This window comes from Triticum aestivum, chromosome 5A (genome assembly GCF_018294505.1).
Source record: "Triticum aestivum cultivar Chinese Spring chromosome 5A, IWGSC CS RefSeq v2.1, whole genome shotgun sequence".
Taxonomy (NCBI): Eukaryota; Viridiplantae; Streptophyta; class Magnoliopsida; order Poales; family Poaceae; genus Triticum; species Triticum aestivum.
Window position 1 is genome coordinate 105,191,966 of NC_057806.1, and position 6,190 is coordinate 105,198,155.

The following is a 6,190-nucleotide window of genomic DNA, read 5'->3' on the forward strand; positions in this document are numbered from 1 at the left end:
TGATCGAGGTGGATTATGGTGGAGGGGGGCACCACACACTGCTAAGACAATGATCAACTTGTGTGTCTATGGGGTGCCCCCTCCCCCATATATAAAGGAGTGGAGGAGGGGGAGGGTCGGCCCTCTATGGCGCGCCCTAGGGGAGTCCTACTCTCACCGGGAGTAGGATTGCCCCCTTCCAAGTAGTAGGAGTAAGAGAGAAGGAAGGAGAGGAGAGATGGAAGGAAAGGGGGGCAGCCCCCACCCAATTCAGATTGGGCTAGGGGGAACGCCTCCCACCCTTTCCCTTCCTCTCCTCTATTCCACTAAGGCCCAATAAGGCCCATATACTCCCCGGGGGTTCCGGTAACCTCCAAGTACTCCGGAAAATGCCCGAACTCATCCGGAACCATTCCAATGTCCAATCATAGGCTTCCAATATATCGATCTTTACGTCTCGACCATTTCAAGACTCCTCGTCATGTCCGTGATCATATCCGAGACTCCGAACTACCTTCGGTACATCAAAACACATAAACTCATAATACCTATCATCACTGAACGTTAAGCATGCGGACCCTATGGGTTCGAGAACTATGTATACATGACAGAGACTCATCTCCGGTCAATAACCAATAGCAGAACCTGGATGCTCATATTGGTTCCTACATATTCTATGAATATGTTCATCGGTCAAACCGCACAATAACATACGTTGTTCCCTTTGTCATCGATATGTTACTTGCTCGAGATTCATTGGTTGGTATCTCAATACCTAGTTCAATCTCGTTACCAGAAAGTCTCTTTACTCGTTCTGTAATGCAGCATCCCGCAACTAACTCATTAGTCACATTTCTTGCAAGGCTTATAGTGATGTGCATTACCGAGAGGGCCCAGAGATACCTCTCCGATACTCGGAGTGACAAATCCTAATCTCGATCTATGCCAACTCAACAAACACCATCGGAGACACCTGTAGAGCATCTTTATAGTCACCCAGTTATGTTTTGACATTTGATAGCACACTAAGTGTTCCTCCGGTATTCGGGAGTTGCATGATCTCATAGTCATAGTAACATGTATAAGTTAGGGAGAAAGCAAAAGCAACAAACTAAACGATCATCGTGCTAAGCAACGGATGCATCAAGTCAATCACATCATTCTCTAATGATGTGATCCCGTTAATCAAGTGACAACTCATGTCTATGGTCAGGAAACATAACCATCATTGATTAAACGAGCTAGTCAAGTAGAGGCATACTAGTGACACTATGTTTGTCTATGTATTCACACATGTACTAAGTTTCCGGTTAATACAATTCTAGCATGAATAATAAACATTTATCATGATATAAGGAAATATAAATAACAACTTTATTGTTGCCTCTAGGGCATATTTCCTTCGGTCTCCCACTTGCACTAGAGTCAATAATCTAGATTACATTGTAACGATTTTAACAACCATGGAGTCTTAGTGCTGATCATGTTTTGCTCATGAGAGAGGCTTAGTTAACGGGTCTGCAACATTCAGATCCGTATGTATCTTGCAAATCTCTATGTCTCCCTCCTTGACTTGATCGCGGATGGAATTGAAGCATCTCTTGATGTGCTTGGTTCTCTTGTGAAATCTGGATTCCTTTGCCAAAGCAATTGCACCAGTATTGTCACAAAAGATTTTCATTGGACCCGATGCACTAGGTATTACACCTAGATTGGATATGAACTCCTACATCCAGACTCCTCCATTTGCTACTTCCGAAGCAGCTGTGTACTCTGCTTCACACATAGATCGCGCCATGACGCTCTGCTTGGAACTGCATCAACTGACAACTCCACCATTTAGTAAAAATATGTATCCAGTTTGTGACTTAGAGTCATCCGGATCAGTGTCAAAGCTTGCATCAATGTAACCATTTACGACGAGCTCTTTGTCACCTCCATAAATGAGAAACATATCCTTAGTCCTTTTCAGGTATTTCAGGATGTTCTTGACTGTTGTCCAATGATCCACTCCTAGATTACTTTGGTACCTCCCTGCCAAACTAATAGCAAGGCACACATCAGGTCTGGTACACATCATTGCATACATGATAGAACCTATGGTTCCACATAGGGAATGACTTTCATTTTCTCTCTATCTTCTGCAGTGGTCGGGCATTGAGTCTGACTCAAGTTCACACCTTGTAACATAGGCAAGAACCCTTTCTTTGCTTGATCCATTTTGAACTTCTTCAAAACTTTATCAAGGTATGTGCTTTGTGGAAGTCCAATTAAGCGTCTTAATCTACCTCTATAGATCTTGATGCCCAATATATAAGCAGCTTCACCGAGGTCTTTCATTGAAAAATTCTTATTCAAGTATCCTTTTATGCTATTCAAAAATTCAGTATCATTTGCGATCAACAATATGTCATCTACATATGATATCAGAAATGCTACAGAGCTCCCACTCACTTTCTTGTAAATACAGGCTTCTCCAAAAGTCTGTATAAAACCATATGCTTTCATCACACTATCAAAGCGTATATTCCAACTCTGAGAGGCTTGCACCAGTCCGTTAATGGATCGCTGGAGCTTGCATACTTTGTTAGCACCTTTTGGATCGACAAAACCTTCTGGTTGCATCATATACGACTCTTCTTTAAGATATCCGTTAAGGAATGCGGTTTTGACATCCATTTGCCAAATTCATAATCATAAAATGCGGCAATTGCTAACATGATTCAGACAGACTTAAGCATCGCTACGGGTGAGAAGGTCTCATCATAGTCAACTCCTTCAACTTGTCGAAAACCTTTTGCAACAAGTCGAGCTTTCTAGACAGTAACATTACTGTCAGTGTCAGTGTTATTCTTGAAGATCCATTTATTCTCTATGGCCTCCCGATCATCGGTCAAGTTAACAAAAGTCCACACTTTGTTCTCATACATGGATCCCATCTCATATTTCATGGCCTCAAGCCATTTTGCGGAATCTGGGCTCATCATCGCTTCCTCATAGTTTGTAGGTTCAGCATGGTCAAGTAACATGACCTCCAGAATAGGATTACCATACCACTCTGGTGCGGATCTTACTCTGGTTGACCTACGTGGTTCGGTAGTAACTTGGTCAGAAGATTCATGATCATCATCATTAGCTTCCTCACTTACTGGTGTAGGAATCACCGGAACTGATTTCACTGATGAACTATTTTCCAATAAGGGAGCAGGTACAATTACCTCATCAAGTTCTACTTTCTTCCCACTCACTTCTTTCGAGAGAAACTCCTTCTCTAGAAAGGATCCATTCTTAGCAACGAATATCTTGCCTTCAGATCTCTGATAGATCGTGTACCCAACAATCTCCTTTGGATATCCTATGAAGACACATTTCTCCGATTTGGGTTCGAGCTTATCAGGTTCAAGATTTTTCACATAAGCATCGCAGCCCCAAACTTTAAGAAACGATAACTTGGGTTTCTTGCCAAATCACTGTTCATAAGGTGTCGTCTCAACGGATTTAGATGGTGCCCTATTTAACGTGAATGCAACCGTCTCTAAAGCATAACCCCAAAACGATAGCAGTAAATCAGTAAGAGACATCATAGATCGCACCATATCTAATAAAGTATGATTACGACGTTCGGACACACCATTATGCTGTGGTGTTCCGGGTGGCGTGAGTTGTGAAACTATTCCGCATTGTTTCAAATGAAGACCAAACTCTTAACTCAAATATTCTCCTCCACGATCAGATCGTAGAAACTTTATTTTCTTGTTACGATGATTTTCCACTTCACTCTGAAATTCTTTGAACTTTTCAAATGTTTCAGACTTATGTTTCATTAAGTAGATATACCCATATATGTTCAAATCATCTGTGAAGGTGAGAAAATAACGATATCTGTCATGAGCCTCAATGTTCATTGGACCACATACATCAGTATGTATGATTTCCAATAACTCTGTTGCTTGCTCCATTGTTCTGGAGAAAGGAGTTTTAGTCATCTTGCCCATGAGGCATGGTTCGCAAGTACCAAGTGATTCATAATCAAGTGATTCCAGAAGTTCATCAGAATGGAGTTTCTTCATGCGCTTTACACCAATATGACCCAAACGGCAGTGCCACAAATAAGTTGCACTATCATTATCAACTCTGCATCTTTTGGCTTCAATACTATGAACATGTGTATCACTACTATCAAGATTTGGTAAAAATAGATCACTCATCAAGGGTGCATGACCATAAAAGATATTACTCATATAAATAGAATAACCATTATTCTCCGATTTAAATGAATAACCGTCTCGCATCAAACAAGATCCAGATATAATGTTCATGCTCAACGCTGGCACCAAATAACAATTATTTAGGTCTAAAACTAATCCCGAAGTTAGATGTAGAGATAGCGTTCCGACGACGATCACATCGACTTTGGAACCATTTCCCACGCGCATCGTCACCTCGTCCTTAGCCAATCTTCACTTAATTCGTAGCCCCTGTTCTGAGTTGCAAATATTAGCAATAGAACCAGTATCAAATACCCAGGTGCTACTGCGAGTATTAGTAAGGTATACATCAATAACATGTATATCAAATATACCTTTTACTTTGTCATCCTTCTTCTCCACCAAATACTTGGGGCAGTTTCACTTCCAGTGACTTGTCCCTAGATAACCCACAAGTATAGGGGATCGCAATAGTTTTCAAGGGTATAGTATTCAACCCAAATTTATTGATTCGACACATGGGGAGCCAAAGAATATTCTCAAGTATTAGCAGCTGAGTTGTCAATTCAACCACATCTGGGAACATAATATCTGCAGCAAAGTATTTAGTAGCAAAGTAATATGATAGTAGTGGTAATGGTAGCAAAAGTAATATTTTTGGGTTTATTGTGATTGTAACAGTAGCAACGGGAAAGTAAATAAGTGAAGAACAATATATGAAAAGCGCGTAGGCATTGGATCGGTGATGGAGAATTATGTCGGATGCGATCAATCATGCAACAGTTATAACATAGGGTGACACAAAACTAGCTCTAGTTCATCAATGTAATGTAGGCATGTATTCCGAATATAGTCATACTTGCTTATGGAAAAGAACTTGCATGACATCTTTTGTCCTACCCTCCTGGGGCAGCGGGGTCCTATTGAAAACTAAGGGATATTAAGGCCTCCTTTTAATAGAGTACCGGACTAAAGCATTAACACATAGTGAATACATGAACTCCTCAAACTATAGTCATCACCGGTAAGTATCTCGATTATTGTCACTTCGGGGTTAACGGATCATAACACATAATAGGTGACTATAGACTTGGAAGATAGGATCAAGAATCACATATATTCATGAAAACATAATAGGTTAAGATCTGAAATCACGGCACTCGGGCCCTAGTGACAAGCATTAAGCATAGCAAAGTCATAGCAACATCAATCTCAGAACATAGTGGATACTAGGGATCAAACCCTAACAAAACTAACTCGATTACATGATATATCTCATCCAACCCATCACCGTCCAGCAAGCCTACGATGGAATTACTCACGTACGACAGTTACCATCATGAAATTGGTGATGGAGGAAGGTTGATGATGATGATGGAGATGGATTCCCCTCTCCGGAGCCCCAAGGGACTCCAGATCAGCCCTCCCGAGAGAGTTTAGGGCTTGGCGGCGGCTCCGTATCGTAAAACGCAATGAATCCTTCTCTCTGGTTTTTTCTCCCCGAACACGAATATATGGAGTCAAGATGGACGTGGTGGAGCGTCAGCATGCCCACGAGGCAGGGGGCGCGCCTAGGGGGGTAGGCGCACCCCCACCCTCATGGACAGGGTGTGGGCCCCCTGACGTGGATCTTTTCCCCAGTATTTTTTATATATTCCAAAAAAATAGCACATGCCATCTATCTACAACAACATAGACATGCAAAATACTATCAGGTACTAAGTTCATGATAAATTAAAGTTCAATTAATCAAATTACTTAAGAACTCCCTCTTAGATAGACATATCTCTAATCATATAAGTGATCACGTGATCCATATCAACTAAACCATGTCCGATCATCACGTGAGATGGAGTAGTTTTCAATGGTGAACATCACTATGTTGATCATATCTACTATATGATTCATGCTCGACCTTTTGGTCTCAGTGTTCCGAGGCCATATCTGTATATGCTAGGCTCGTCAAGTTTAACTTGAGTATTCTGTGTGTGCAAAACTGGCTT